Below are 16,967 nucleotides of genomic sequence, written 5' to 3'. Positions count from 1 at the left end.
CAGCAGCAGCTCCTACTTACTCCCCCTCCCTGTAATCACTGTGACAACTGGCCCCGCCCCTTCCTTCTGCAGGCCAGAACCACATGGCTGTGACACTCATCTAACTGTAAGTATATGTATATATATATATATATATATATAATGTGTATGTGTGTATATATATATATATATATATATATATATATATATGTGTATATATGTATGTAATATATATATATATATATATATATATATATTTGGGCTACTGAAAGTTAGGGGAGGTGGGGGTTAATTTAGGGGCAGTTATGGTTAGTGGGGTGTTTAGGGTTAATTTAGGGGCAGTTATGGTTAATTGGGTGTTTAGGGTTAATTAAGGGGCAGTTATGTTAATAGGGTGTTTAGGGTTAATTTAGGAGCAGCTGTGGTTAATGGGGTGTTTGGGGTTAATTTGAGGCAGTTGTGATTAATGGTGTGTTTAGGGTTAATTTAGGGGATGCTGTGGTTGATGGGGTCTTTAGGGTTAATTTAGGGGATGCTGTGGTTAAGGGGGTGTTAAGGGTTAATTTAGGGGCAGTTATGGTTAATGGGGAGTTTAGGGTTAATTTAGGGGAATCTAAATCCTGGGGGCAGTGAAGTGACATATCTGGGGGTATAAGGCATATACAGTATATAAGGCATATGTGGGGAGGGCAGTGTGGCATGTCTGGGGAGGACGGAGTGGTGTATCAGGGTGTATAAGGCATATCTGGGGGTAGAGTGGCATATCTGGGGGTAGAGAAGTGGCATGTCTGGGAGGCAGGGTGGCATGTCTGGGGAGGATGGAGTGGGGATATAAGGCGTATCAGGCACAGTGGCAGATGTGGGAGGCAGCGTGGAGTGGCAGATGTGGGAGGCAGCGTGGAGTGGCAGATGTGGGAGGCAGCGTGGCATATGTGGGAGGCATTGTGGAGTGGCAGATGTGGGAGGCAGCATGGCGTGGCATATGTGGGGAGGGCAGGGTGGCATGTCTGGGGAGGATGGAGTGGTGTTTCAGGGGGTATAAGGCGTATCAGGCACAGTGGCATGTGGGGGGTAGAGTGGAGTGGCAGATGTGGGAGGCAGCGTGGAGTGGCAGATGTGGGAGGCAGCGTGGCATATGTGGGAGGCATTGTGGAGTGGCAGATGTGGGAGGCAGCATGGCGTGGCATATGTGGGGAGGGCAGGGTGGCATGTCTGGGGAGGATGGAGTGGTGTTTCAGGGGGTATAAGGCGTATCAGGCACAGTGGCATGTGGGGGGTAGAGTGGAGTGGCAGATGTGGGAGGCAGCGTGGCGTGGCAGATGTGGGAGGCAGCGTGGAGTGGAATATGTGGGAGGCAGCGTGGAGTGGTATATGTGGGAGGTGGCGTGGTATATGTGGGAGGCAGCGTGGAGTGGGATATGTGGGAGGCAGCGTGGAGTGGCAGATGTGGGAGGCAGCGTGGTGTGGTATATGTGGGAGGCAGCGTGGAGTGCTGTGGTAGGCAGCGTGGCATATGTGGGGGGGCAGCATGGCATGTCTGGGAGGCAGCGTAGCAAAATAAAGCAGCGTAGGAAATAAAGACAAGAAATTTATTATCAAAGTTTTTTTATTCTGCTGTTTGTATTTAACATCATTTGTTTAGTAAATTATTTTAAATAAATGAAAAATTTACATTCATTTTTTTTATCCGATTAATCGATTAATCGAAAAAATAATCGGCCAACTAATCGATTATTAAAATAATCGTTAGTTGCAGCCCTAGTTGAGATTAAAACATCGGGGTTTTTTAAAACTTTATTTCACATCCTCCTTGTTAAATAAAGTTTTTTTTAACTTTATTTAACATGGAGGATGTTAAATAAAGTTGAAAAAAAACCCCCGATGTTTTAATCTCAACCCTGTGCGGCCGCAGACCCCTAAGGCCGGCCCTGGTGGGGCTTCCCGGCCCCTTAGAGCAGGGCCGACCTTTGGGGTGTGCGACCGCACAGGGCGCCACACTCCAGGGGGCGGCGGCGGGGGGCGGTCCGCACCGGGTGCCGCTCATCAGAGGGTGCCAACTTGCGGCACCCGGCACCCCTCCAGAGACGGACAGTAATGTCCGCCGCTGGAGGAGCAGGCTTAAAATCACTCAAGGGAGCCGGAGGTCTGTTAAAGACCTCCGATACCGCTCCCTTGTGATCCGCCCGGCAACAGCTGCTGTGCGCCGGGGATTGTTGTAAGATCCCGGCGCACAGCACTGAAGCCGCGCCCACCGCTGTCCGTGCCCTCTGACCCGGAAGAAGACAGAGAAGACAGAAGAACTGAAGAAGAGGAAAAGAAGCTGAAAGAAGAAAGGAAAGGTAGGAAACCATTAAGTGAGAGTGGATTGCTATATGTGTGGATTGGTGTGTGTGGATTGGTATCTATGTGTGTGGATTGGTATATATGTGTGTGGATTAGTATATATGTGTGGATTGGTATATATGTGTGGATTGGTATATATGTGTGGATTGGTATGCGTGTGGATTGGTATGCGTGTGGATTGGTATATATGTGTGGATTGGTATGCGTGTGGATTGGTATGCGTGTGGATTGGTATATATGTGTGGATTGGTATACGTGTGGATTGGTATGTGTGTGTGGATTGGTATATGTGTGGATTGGTAAGTGTGTGAGAGTGATGGGTGTTATGCTGTACCATTTCCAATGTCTTTTTCATGATCTAATTATGCTCTAAAAGTACATCATAACTCCCATCACTCTATACTGTTCCATACAGTGGCAGAGCTGGGAGGCAGAGGCCTTGCACCCCCACCGCAGGACTCCTGAAAGGTAAGTGAGCTTCAAAGAGGGAGAGGGTAGATAGTTAGGAGGGGGTAGTTGCGGCGGGCTTAAGGGGCTCTGCGTTAATGCGGCCATATAGGACCAGTCAGTCCGGTCCTGACTGGGCCTATTTTAAGGTGGGGGCCTGGAGCTGCAGCTCCATCAGCCCCTAAGTCAATCATGCCCTGCCACAGGCGCGGTCGCAGTTGCTGCTTGCTCCGGCAACAAGGTAAGTAGGGTGAGGGAGGGGGTGCAGTGAGAAGGGGCAGAGGGGGGTTAGATAGTGAGAAAAGGGGAGAGGGGATAGATAGAGGCGGTACATATTGAGAAGTGGGGAAGGGGGTTACATAGTGAAAAGGGGGAACATAGTGAGAAGGGGCAGATAAGATGAAGAGAGGGGATAGTGTGAATGCGTATGAGAATGAATGAATGTGTGGATGAATTGTGTGAATGCGTATGACAATGAATTCATGTGAGGATGAATTGCTTGAATGATTTGTGAGACTGCATTAATGAATGTGTTAATGATTTGTGTGAATGATTAAATGCAAAGATGGTACATGAAGGGTGGGCTTTAACAATAAATAAATAAATAAATAAGGGCTGCTCAGGCTTAAATGCCCGGGCCTATTTTTTGTCCCAGTCCGGGCCTGGACAGAGGGGTTACCTCTGATAATAAAGCCCAAATGGAGAGGCCTACATAGAAGGGGGGGTCATCCCAAAATATAACTGTACAAGAATCCTGGACAAACGCTTAAAAGAAATAAAGAAAAAAATAAAACACATCTGGAAAATAAAGGGGGCATAATGAAGAAATAGTGTTCAGACAGGCCACCAGGAGCGAACCTGTGGCCTGAGCGATAAAAACGCTCCACCGGAGTAGAGCAGAAGACAAATAAAGAAAATAAAAGCAAACAAAATTAATGACAATAACGTAAAAGAACCGAAAAAACATGCAGTGTTTAGCGGATCCGAACAGAAGGCCACGACGTGGTCAGAGCTAGCACCACGCCATGGGAAGTAAAGGAGAGCACTGCGCAGTAGGTCTCTGAAGTAGAAACTGCCACAGCCTTTTTTCTTCTTCCTCAAGAAAAGAAACCACGCCATGCGGAGGTAAGCGGGTAACAACACGTGAGTAGAGGAGATCTGCATCGCACAGAGAGGCAAGTAAGTACGGCAAATAAGAAAGTACACAAAATAAACAGTTCCAATAGGTAAATAAGAAAAGAAAAAAAGATAAAAGGCAAATACAAAAAAATATAAACAAATGGAAAAAGTAAATATACCGTATTTGCTCGATTATAAGACGACCCTGATTATAAGACGACCTCAAAATCTGAATATTAATTTAGGAAAAAAAAGAAAAAGCCTGAATATAAGACGACCCTATTGGAAAAAAGTTTTACCAGTAAATGTTAATTCATTTAAACTATTTTTAATAAAAGCTATGATTGAGAAAAATATTTTGGTTTTATTTCCTTCTATTTTCCATGAGGTGTCCTGATAAAGTCGACCTTTTCCATTTCACATTTTACAAAGTATTAAGAAATGAGCTGTTAACAATATGGGACAAGATAAAATGGATAAATAATTTAATAGGGAGGACTGATCATAAATCACCTGTGAACAGGAAGCCGGTATGAACAGGAAGCCGGTATGACCAGGGCCATAGTTTACACATATGGTTGGTTTCTGATATTGATATATATTGCTTTATAAATATATACAGGATCACAAAATCTAGTGTTCTAAACTGCAAAATGTAATATTTTGGAAAAAGGATAATGCACATTCTGATATACTATATGTAGTTTAAAGGAGAACTAAGTGTGTGCAGATCCACAGTATGGGAACAATCCAATGGAAATATGGAATTGTAAGTTTCAAATGCAACTGCTCATAGCCAGACCTTAAATCAAGGTCAAATTGTGCCCACAACCACATTGCAGATTTTCAGTTCTGGAATTGAGTAAATATTTCATGTATTCGTAATTTACAGCAACATCATTTGTACACAATAACTCATCCGAATCATTTTTACTGTGCAGTAGGAATAATGTAATTTTCTGATTTCCAATAAATTTAGTCTCACTGTTTATGCTTTATTTTACTTAACTTGTGTTGTAAATATCTTACTATCCTAAAGATTTATATTTAAATGACTTTGTTGTATTGACACAGAAAATGACATATAGCTCACTCTTCCAAACTGCTTTAAGCTCTATTATGTTTTATCCAAAAACAAATCTCTTTTTCTGTATTTTATGTTGCATGTTATGGTGGAGGCAGTAGCTCATCACTGTTGATCAGTAATAAAAAGAAATATATGAAGCAGTACAGAAGCGGACATAGAAGTACATAAAAATGTTTTGTGTCCTGACCACGACATTGCTTAAAAAAATTCAGCGCAATTGTTCATTCCCCCTGATGAAGATGAGACCAGCGTATCCATTTTAAAAGGGCAAATCAACTATAATTCAGTTTATAAAGTGAGAAGCTGTTTGCAAGTGTTGAGATGAATATTCATTACAATCTCTTAATCTGCCATTGACTTGTGATTCATTAGGCATATGTAAATATTACTCACTTTAATTACCACTAAACTGACTTAACATAATGTTGTCATTAGCAAATTATTAGTTATTTGTATAACTAATGGTACATTATGGTGTGAGCATTAAATTGCCAGAAAGATGATCACCATTATGATCATGCTTTATGCTAGGTGCCTTTAAACTGTTCTGTGAAATATAATGGAAACAAATCATATCTCATATGGTAATAAGACAGTTTTCAGAACTTTCTTACACCTTGCTGTATGCTTTCATATGAAAAGATATATCAGCAGTAACAAAACACCTGCACAAGATATGGAGGAGGTTGGAATTATTAAAAAAATTAAAAGAAAGAAAAACATTTTTTTCATAAAAAGTCTTATGATTATCTTGCTCTTCTGGGTACTGTAAACTGTTAAATATTGTATCCCAGGGTTCAAAACAGAAAATAAAAATATACTGTACCAAACACAAAACATGCTACTCAAGTTTGTGAAGTCAAAAGCTTAGACAGCGAGTATTGTAGCCTCATATCACTACAGTGCACATATCATTAGTGCCTGTGATATGTACTTATAACTACTTTATTATATCTTTGATATGAGGTAGGTACTGGAATTGGAAATAACATGGACTTAGTGGAAAGAAAAGAATTAACTTTTCCATAGATTCTATAATCACATATTTATTTTGGAGTCTATGATGCAATATGTGTGTCAATTAATGTTGCATGCCTAGGGTTATTTTAGTATTTTATTTTAAGAGATGTTTTCAGAGTTGTATACAGGGCTAGCGCTACTTAAAGGCAAGGTATGTGCCTGCCTAAGGCGCAGATCAGTTGGGGTACCTCCTCTGTGGCGGACTGGACTCCCCACCACTGGAGGAGCAGGGCCAGTTGGGGAGATTATAGATCTTCCTCTAACTGGCAGCACGCCTGACCTCACTGCTGTTCAGCATTGAAAGAGAGCAGTGACATGCAAAGCTTTTCAGACCTTGTGTTTCATTGCTCCCTCGTGATGCTGCCGGCAATTGATGCTGAACGCCAGGATATGACCCAACTGGTCTGTCTACAACTCTGAACACACCTCTTAATATAAAGACAATCCTAGTGAAGCAACAGGACTCACAACTAAACATGTGATTATAGGATCTATGGAAAAGAGTGTTTTTTCTGGCCACTAAGTCCATGTTTTTTCCCATTTTAGCATTTTCAGCAGTGAAAGTCAGGGCACCCCATGATGGAGCCAAGATTGGAGGCCTGCAAGGAGGACTTCAGGAAGGTAAGAGGAGAGATAGAGAGAAGGGGAAGATAGTGAGAAAAGGAAGATACAGTGAGAAGGCAGAGTTAATGAAAAATAACAGTGAAAAAGGACAGATAAAGAGAAATAAGTGAGATAAAAAAAGAGAGATGGGGAGAAAATAGAGAAATAAATAGAAAGCAGCAGGATAAATAATGGGAGATATAATAAGAAAGGGGGATCAAAGAGAAAGAGAAAGATAAAAAGAGAGGGGGGGATAAAAGGGGTGAGGAGAAAGGGGAGAAATAAGGAAAAATGGTAGAGATAATGTGATAGGGGATAAATTATAAGAAAGGGGATAAAGGTTGTGTTTGAAAAGTGTTTGTATGTTAGAGCGAACTAGTATGTGCATGCAAGGGCAATCGTAAGTCGGGATATTTTTGTGTAGGGACAAGCATGAAAGTGTGTGTATGTATGTGTAGATGGGCAGGCATGTGTGTTTATGGGCAGGCATTTGTAAGGGTAAAGTATTTATGTGTGTATACTATCCATTAATGTTAGTGTTTTGGGCCTAAGGATTTAGAATTAATAAAGGGTGTTCCAGATTCATAGGAGCATGGACAGAGGAGACCTAAGACTCTGAGAGGAGACTACTGTGCAACCTGGGTGTTGCATAAATCTTGTGGGTACAATCAGGGCAAGGCCAGTGTCTGTGTGCAATCTGGGTGCTGGGGCAAGACCTATGTGTGCAATCTTGGTGCTGTGTCAGGTCCAATGTGTCCAATCTAAGTGTTGGGCAAGTCTATGGGTGCACTCTTATTGCTGAAGCAAAGCCTATGTGTGCAATCTGGGTGCCAGGGCTGGTGTTAGGAGTATACAACCTGTGATGCCCTTGAGATTTTTTGTAAACCATAGGGATCTTTTTTTTAACTAGAGGGGACTGATAATGTCATAATTCAACTGTTTGCTGTCATAAGTATTGGAAGCCAAAAAATATTAGACACAACTGCCACTCAAAGTATTTAGACTCATGTGTGGCTTCAGGTATTTTGGGGCTCCAAGTGAAAAAGAATAAGATTTATAGTCACCCTTTTGTAACGTAAATTATTGACTTAATCTTACTAGGGAAAGATTACACTTGCATAGGTCTCTAAGAAATCCTGTTTTGTGGGCCCAACGAATGGGGACCTAAGTAGCTCCTTATGCCAAGCTTTTGAAACTCTATACAGTTTATTACAGAATTATGGGCACTTGGAACTGAAGAATACTAATAACATGAAAGTAATGGTAATAAGCTACAACTACAATAAACTAAAGAATGTGACATCATCTAAAAAAAATCCCCACCCTAAAATTGACAGATTTTCTTTGTGTGAAGAGACCACCAAATAACTCATGCATTATTTGCACCATAGGGTAACCTGCAAAAACAAAAAGATGAAGAAGAAAAAAACACATAACATCTAATACGAACAAACATTATTTTTCAGTGTGAAATAATCTGCATTATTTCTCAAATCCCACTCATTTCTTAGATAGGCTTTCCTCCAGCTCCATATTCAGGGTTCCTATCTCCTCATGACATAGACTTGGTCCCACCAAGGTTGCCTTTTTTGGAGTAATATTTATTCCAAACTTCCAAACTTGTGTCTACCTGTGTGGAAACAAAATTTCCAATACTAAATCCAGCTAATAGAATAACATTTTGTTTTTTATTTAATGTTTGAAGTATTGAAGAAAGAGTAGTTGATGAGAATGAGGGGTTCTGTAGGACTCTGGGTTTGACATGGACATGGGGTGACAATATTAAATCATTATGCATGGTGGTGAGCAGGCAGACATTATTTTGTCCCCCAATTTGTTTGGCAGAACAGGCCTTTACCAGTTGCTTTAGAAACTTCTCGTGTTCTGGCAGTGAGTCCATGCAGTGCTGTATTTTAAAAAGGAATGGAAATCTATCTGCATACAAGTGACATATTTATTTAAGTAAGGGGTAAATCAGATTCCATGTAAATGTATTAATGTCCCTTATAAACACATGCCAGATTTGCTGTATCCGCTATTCTTTCCCTCATATATCCAAAAAAAACAGGTGTACCCAGTGTTACTTTTGAAGGGTTTATATAATTTGATGCCAAATCTGGAGCACTTTCATGGTATATATTGCTTGAACCCCAGACTTGCCTTATAAAAAACATTCTTCTACAGAGATATATTTGTAGGTGGGAATTTCAGCATTTTTTTCCAAAACGTGATGAGAAGCCTAAGTTTTTAGTTTTTCATAATTTTTGTCTGTATATTTAGATATACGGATGATTGGGGCGCAGGTACATATAGGGAAGAAAAAACAAATATATATAGTGTAAATCGTATAGACACTGAAAAGTGTATGGAAATATGAATGCACTCACAAACGAACAGAATGCTTCAGGCCTCTCAAGTGTTGTAAACAATGAAATCTTTAATTGATCTTCATATAAGATCTAGAAAATAAAACTGAACATAGTGCAGTATCTCAATAAAAGCAAAAATACTTCTTTAGATTGTTGCTTTTATTGAGATACTGCACTATGTTCAGTTTTATTTTCTAGATCTTATATGAACATCAATTAAAGATTTCATTGTTTACAACACTTGAGAGGCCTGAAGCATTCTGTTCGTTTGTGAGTGCATTCATATTTCCATACACTTTTCAGTGTCTATACGATTTACACTATATATATTTGTTTTTTCTTCCCTATATGTACCTGCGCCCCAATCATCCGTATATCTTCGTATTTGCACCCTAAGGAAGAGTGCTTTTTTGGGTTGCTGCGGTCATTTGGGAAGTATATTTTAATTATTATTTTTCACTTTTTTCACTATTTTTATTTTACTCACATACACGTGATATAGCATATTATTTTATTTCATATCATTGTCTGTATATTTGTCTGAACGTTATTTTTAAAAATTATGGTTACAAAGACTGTATGCTGTTTAACAAATGGATAATAATATTTTTTTTCTCATTTGTCTATAAATGCATAGATTGCTCAGCTTAATTTAGTAAATAACTTTAACACTTCCAGCAACGGTTAATGGCTACCGGGAGGATTTTCTTGCTTGGTGCTAATAGCAATAAAAATAAATGTAATTGTAATCCATATAAAATATAATAATATACCAAACTACACATCTTCACGTGTGGACAGAATAGCACATTGTGTGCAAGGCTTAAAAAAAAAAATAAAAAAATAAAAAAAGCTAACTACATGATAACCTCAGACAAAAAAATCACCACCATCTGCAAGTAAGAGCACGTATTGGCAAAAAGTAAGTAAGAGCAAGTAAGTAAGAGCAAGAGCAAAAAGTAAGAGCAAGTATTGATCAGCATACAAATTGCAATATTATCTGCCACCCCAACAGACTCTTTAATTTCAGTCTGATGACTTTTATCAAGTTGAAAGTCCTAAGACTGCACTATAAAGCTGTAACTATAAAACTTGATTAATATTAACTGCATCTATCCAATTCATTGTAACGTTTATGCTAATGGGAACTAGGATAGGTCATGGGTGGGATCTAGTAGACCTCCTGCTTTAGTGGTTGGCCATCATATAACTTCAATTTATGTTTTACTCGCTTGTAATCCGATGAATATATATGGGTTATGATATGCAAATAATGAAATGGGCATTAACAGACTGGTCCATTATACCTTAGAAAACTGCTCTTGCACTAGGTCTGGCTATTGTATTTGTATATCTACTAGCGAAATACTTTTTTCCCTGCTCCAAGCTTAATAAAATGAGTTACATTGCTTTTGTTCTGAGGACTCCTGTAGATTCCCATGACAGTGCTATTAATGCCTTTTGCTAACAGTTCTCAGAGCATTGACGTGTAAATCAACACATGCAACACCACACTTTTGCTGCCTAAATTCCTCTACAGGAAATACCTTTTGTAGTAAGGCTGTTTAAATGTTAAACAAGCATTGTAAATATGTTTCCGTAAAATGGATGTATAGGCTGCACAAATGCAGTCCATTATGTTTTTCCTTATTTGTACTTGGAGAGTATTCTAGATCAAACATAGGAGAACCATTATTTTACTTTTCATACAAATCTAATAACATTTGTTTTCTAATCCGTTTGTCTATACATGCATAGACTTTGACATTGTTCAGCTTCATTTAGTAGTATTTAAATGTGCAAAATTTAGAATATTTTTGGCTTTGCATCTGCAGGTGGATTTGTTACAGTCAAACGTGAACACAACACATTAAGGTTTTTAAACTTTAAATGGATCCATGTCAACCGTACTTCCTCTATTTATTTTACTTTCTGCTGCACTTATTAGACATTATATTTTATAATCAAAGTACATATCATGTTTCCACTTGTTTTTCTAATAAGAAAGGCATGTCATATGTAGAAACACATTCATCCCATGGGCTAGTTAGCATCTTTGCCCAACTGACATTTGCTTGTGCACTACAAATATAACATCTCCTGTCTCACCCAAGAGACCTTGGTTGTTTCATTTATTTAGGGTACAAGGAAGAGTGTTTCCCATCATTTAGTATCATAATCACCACTGATTAATTCAGCTGGGAATTTAGCATAATGGTAATAAGTGACCTCCTGTTGGAGGTGCACTAGCATGATTGTTAGGGACTTGTTACAAATACCTAGTGCTATTAAACTAGGAGTTTACACATCTCTGATATGCAAATTTTTACAGCACACCAATAATGTCGTTTAGAATTTTACGACTACGTTCTGGTCTTTAAAACAACGACCGTCACAAAAAAGGGACCCAATAAAGGGATTGATGGATGCGTTGGTTCCCAGTGGAAATACACCATGTAATCTTATGAAGACAATACATTATGGATAGCTTTGTGATTATTGGTGGTTAATCATCTCCCTCCCATGCTTCCATCTCCCCAAACCCCCCTGCTTCTAGTAGTCGGATGAAAACTACATGGCAGCCACATTGTTGGGACACGAGTCTTGGATGCAGATGGGAACACAGAGCCATTGCAATCTGCTGCATGTAAGGGTTACTGTGAAAAGGGGTCTTGGAAGTAAGCAGGCTGTCAGCAGGGGACAGAACTGGGGGCCATATGCCTCTCTTATTTTCCCTTCTGTCACCAAGTCTGCTGTCTCATCCTTCTGTTAGGGGACACTTCATTGATGAACATTTTTGAAGCAGTTTAGTTTACCTAGAAACAACCGTTTCTATGAACGTGTTTTCACAAGACACCTTGTGTCTAATCATGCTTTCATTTTACTAGTTATCTTTTTATCTAAATTCAATGACATAAAACTACACTTTTTATTTTAGATTTAAAAATAAATGATGTACTCATTTAAAAATATGCTTCTAGGCATTAATCCGCATGTCAAGTGTGCTGATAGATTATTTGACGATATTTGCAAATTAGCGACTTTGTTAGCATTAATAGTTAAAGGAAGATTTTTTCCTATAAACATCTGGAATATTTTTAGTGTGGTAGTAATAAACTCAGTTTGAGAGAGTAGTCTGAAATCACATTGAATTTAGTTAACATAATAACAGGTGCATATCTTTCCCATGCATGTAAGATGGAAAAGGATAATTGTAAGAAACAATAATAATATGCATTTTAAATGATGTATGGACATTAAACTGTATAAAATCTAATAATGCCTTGGCTTTTTAACTTCCGTTTTAACTTTAAGTTTGTAGTTGTTTTATAATATTGAAAATGGATCACAGTTTGACTTCATATCGCAACAAGCATATTATAGTTTTCTTATCCTCTGAAGCACAATTTACCCTACTCTCCCATATAAAAATAAAAGTGTCAATACTGCACAATTAACCCTTGCAACTCCAAATGAATTGTACTTCATAATTCTCAAGCCAACACAATGCTCCCACACACTTAAAAATAACCACCACCTATTGCAAAATCAAAGGAATATGTGTTATGTATGGTAACAAAAACAAATTAATGAAAAGTGTGCATGTCAATGTTTGACTCAGTATATAGTGATGGGGTTATGCTGTAACACCGTCAATGTCTGGCTCAGTATATAATGAAGGAGTTATGCTGTACCACGGTCAATGTTTGGCTCAGTATATAGTGAACATGAATATAGCTTTGATTAAGTCAATTTGGAGAAGTAGAGGCTCAAATACAGGTAATGTAAATCAATTTACCTTTGCATAATAATATATAAACCTGTTTATATATATATATATATATATAGTATATAAAACTACCAATCCAGTGAAGAAAAGCACTAATAGTGCTCAACAAAACTTCCAATGTGGCATAGGAGTGACAAAAGTGTTCCAACAAAGAATATGGAATGGAAATGGGTTTATCGAATATAGATTAGATAAACCTAAAATATAGATTGGATTGCACTCACAAGAAAAGCGCCATTGTGTGAAGCTATATTTTGGATTTTTATCATTTCTTCACACTGGATTGGTATTTTCACTTATTTAAGTGTCACCTTTGTACAGGGTTATATATTACTGGTATTTTTGAAAGTGGGGTATGCTTTACCTTTTAACTCTAGCAGCAAGGTATATTTAACAGTCTATTATATATATTATATTTTATTATTATATATTTTATTATTTTGTTTTATATAATAATATAAATATCTGTTGGCTACAACTTAATCACCACAGTTTTTTGTTGTTTGTGGGGGTTGTTAGTATAGAAAGGAGTATGATCTGTTTAGTAAATGTTATTTATTTAAACTTATTTAGCTTATAAAATACATTTTTAATTTTAAAGTGTGTGGGAGTTGCCACATTTAGTGTCCACCCTGGTGCCAAATACTCTAGATACAGGCATGGCTAAGGAAGGGGCATCGCTGGGGGGGCATTACTTTTTGTTTCCCGCAGCCCTGGATAGTCTTAGTCTGCCCCTAAATGTGGATAAGACGTGACCACTAAATTGGAATTTATCTTATTCTGGATTCTACCAATTTGCACTTAATCTCCCATGCAATTGTTGGTCAGTTGTGCTTGTGCCAGAGTGTCTGAGTAAAAGTGAGTAAAAGTGTTTTGCATGTACAGGGGGGAACTAGAAACTTCAGGGCCCCAGTGTGAAAATTGCCCCAGCCCCCCTCAACTTCACCAAGCAACATGTCCCACAACACCACCTTTGCCCCCAAGCAGCTTATCAATGCCTCCAAATGTGATCCCGCTGCGCCCCTGTCTCTCTTTGTGCTGGTTTAAAATAGTTTACAAAAAGCCCTTCAGACCTATACTGGCGTGGTTCAGGTTGCAAGGGCCCCATCTGAACAGCTTTGAAGCGGCACAAGGAGACAGGAACAAGTGGTTGCAGGGGTCGCCCCTGGCTCCCTGGAGAGAAGAGCCACATTGTAGTTGTGACTGCTGCTATCCCTGCTATCCCACATAGAAGTTTTCAAGGTCAGTATATTTTCACGATACTGTACATGTGGTTTGGTGGAAACATTACTTGAACAAATTAGGGTAGTTATTGCTACATGACTATTCAGAAACTTCCGATTTTTTTTTTTGTTCAGTAAATGCCACCCTCATGTGGTTTTGATCACTGCATAATATATTAATATAATATATTGTGTAATAGGAACTAGGTCAACCAGGAGGTTTCTGGCCAGTTGCAAGGAGATCCCTATTGTGTCTTTGAGTCAGCTAAAAGGTTTATCACACTCTGGATACTGGGCAGTGTTGTAGGGTAGGGCTTTTTAGTTAGGTCTGTCAGATATTTAAGAATGCTGCTATAATTGAGGACAAATGTGCTATAGTAGTCAGTGGTCCCCAAGAAAACAACCACTTGCTTCTTTTAGGCAACAGCTACTCCAGGATGGCAGCAACCCATCTTACTCTGTGTCCCACGTATAGCACCTTTTCCATACCGATCTCACACTTAGGTTAGATAGTCATACTGGCTTGCTGGATTATCCCTTCAACATAGAGAAGATGTCCCTCCCATGTGGAGCGGTATACTACTATATCATAGAGGTAGGCACAAGCACATTTTTTTGCTCCCTTGAGTAGCCAATCTACCAGCTGCTGAAAAGTGGCTTGGGCATTCTTCATCCTGAATGGTATAACTTGACGTGACTTGAGGATATCCTTCGCTTGAATCTCACAAAAAGCTGAGGTCCACAGTTATATATATATATATGTTGCTTTGGCCAGCTGGCAGGGGCGTAACTAGAAACCTCAGGGCCCCGGTGCGAGAATCTGTTAAGGCCCCCCCCACCCTCCCACCCCCAACCCATCAATCCCATTCTCACTATCTAACCTCTCCCTCCCTACCCCCCTTCTCACGATCTCCCCTTTCCCTCCCTAACCCCCCTTATCAGGATCTACCCTATCCCTCCCTACCCCTTTCTCACAATCTCCCCTCTCCCTCCCTAACCCCCCTTCTCACAATCTACCCTCTCCCCCTCTCCCTCCCTACCCCCCTTCTCACAGTCTCCCCTCTCCCCCCCACCCCCCCTTCTCACAATCTCCCCTCTCCCTCCCTACCCCCCCTTCTCACAATCTCCCCTCTCCCTCCCTACCCCCCCTTCTCACAATCTCCCCTCTCCCTCCCTAACCCCCTTCTCACAATCTACCCCCTTCTCACGATCTACCCTCTCCCTCCCTACCCCCCTTTCTCACGATCTACCCTCTCCCTCCCTACCCCCCCTTTCTCACGATCTACCCACTCCCTCCCTACCACCCCTTTGTAGGTCACTTACCGCCAACTCCTGTGTTGAGAGCGTGAGGCATTTGTCTCGGGTGCCGGCACTTCACTGCTGAGCGCCGGCATATGACGTCATATGCCGGCGCTCAGTGTGAAGCGCCGGCACCCGAGACAAACACCTCACGCTCCCAACACTGCACTCCGGGAGCACTGAGGCAGGCGACGGCGGTGACGGCGGCAGCAGCAGCAGCGGCGGCGGCTGCAGCGGCAGCGGAGCAGAGGCATCCTGGATTTCTGTCAGTCAGGGGGGCCCAAGAGTTGCCGAGTGGTCGTTTTCAGCAACCGTTCGGCACCCCTTGGGCCCCCTGACTGGCAGAACTCCAGGGCCCGGTCGCAGTCGCGACCCCTGCGACCCCGGTAGTTTCGCCACTGCCAGCTGGTCTAGAAGCTCATCTACCTGGGATATAGGGTAAGACCCTTCAGTAGTTAAAAACCAAACTGGTTAGGTCTGTCTTTTTTAGGAATAAGAACTACTGGAGGTGGCCAAGGACTATCGAGGTTCAAGAACCTCATGCACCTCCAACATTTCTTTACTGCCTTTGGCAGATCCATAGGGTTAATGGGTCAGTATTGACTTGATGCCAGATTAGATTTGTGATTTCATAGAGGGGGCTAAAGAATGTGGCTTGTCTATGGATTATGTTTGTTACCTCATTACCTTGGTGGTCCCCAGGAGGTTGGGGATAACCTGATTACTCACAGCTACAGATGATTTGGGCTTTCCATTTAAGGCAATTTTAGGTATAATTGTAGACCATAGACTTTTCAACAAAGTGCAGTGCCAGTCAGCGGTTGCAAAAAAGTTGCCAGTAAGGTATTGGCATGCATAAAGAGGAGTATTAAATCACAAGATGAAAATATAATTCTACCTCTTTATAAAGAACTGGTGAGGCCTTACCTTGAATATGCAGTGCAATTTTGGGCACCAGTTTTTAAGAAGGAACTGGAGAGACAGGCTACAAAGTTAATTAGAGAAATGGAGAATTTTAGTTATGAAGAAAGACTAGAAAAACTGAACTTTTTTTTACTTGAAAAGAGACATCTAAGAGGGGATCTGATCACATTGTACAAATACATACAAGGTCAGTATAAACAGCTCTCTAGTGATCTATTCACCAAGAGGTCTCTACAAAAGACATGAGACTTGAGGAAAGGAGATTTCAGCATCAGCATAGGAAAGAGTCCTTAACAGTAAGAGCAATAAGAATATGGAACTCTCTGCCTAAGGATGTTGTGTTATCTAACTCTGTGGATATTTTTAAGAAAGGTCTGGATGCTTTTCTGGTTGAGCATGACATAAAGGGCCACAACTGCTAAAAGGACAGTCGTATTAGAAAGTTGATCCAGGGAGTAATTTGATTGCCGCTATGGAATCAAGAAGGATTTTTCCCCCTGTTGTGGCATAACTGGTAATTGCCCAAGTAGGGTTTGTTTTTTGCCTTCTTTTGGATCAACTTTTGAACTAGGTATGTGTGAAAGGTTGAACTTGATGGACTTTTCAACCTACTATACTATACTATATCCCCATATACATTTACTCTATCTGGCACATTTTTCTAACCTGTCCTTGTGCACCTCCAGAAACTAAATATATGGTTTGGTTTCAGAACTTTGCCATTATTTTGTAGGGACCTTCACAGGAGGTCTGCAGCTTATTAT

The 16,967-nt window shown here is 40.3% G+C and overlaps 1 long non-coding RNA gene across 1 annotated transcript; it reads left to right on the top strand.

Annotated features, from left to right (window-relative positions):
• Positions 1-1,933: 1,933 nt before the first annotated feature.
• On the top strand, positions 1,934-2,298 carry LOC128484448 (uncharacterized). The gene is made up of 2 exons (XR_008351152.1): positions 1,934-2,001; positions 2,096-2,298. It is a non-coding gene; the product is annotated as an uncharacterized LOC128484448 (long non-coding RNA).
• Positions 2,299-16,967: the final 14,669 nt, after the last annotated feature.

Source organism: Spea bombifrons, chromosome 3 (assembly GCF_027358695.1).
Source record: "Spea bombifrons isolate aSpeBom1 chromosome 3, aSpeBom1.2.pri, whole genome shotgun sequence".
Taxonomy (NCBI): domain Eukaryota; kingdom Metazoa; phylum Chordata; class Amphibia; order Anura; family Pelobatidae; genus Spea; species Spea bombifrons.
This window is presented reverse-complemented; position numbering and strand designations above follow the sequence as displayed.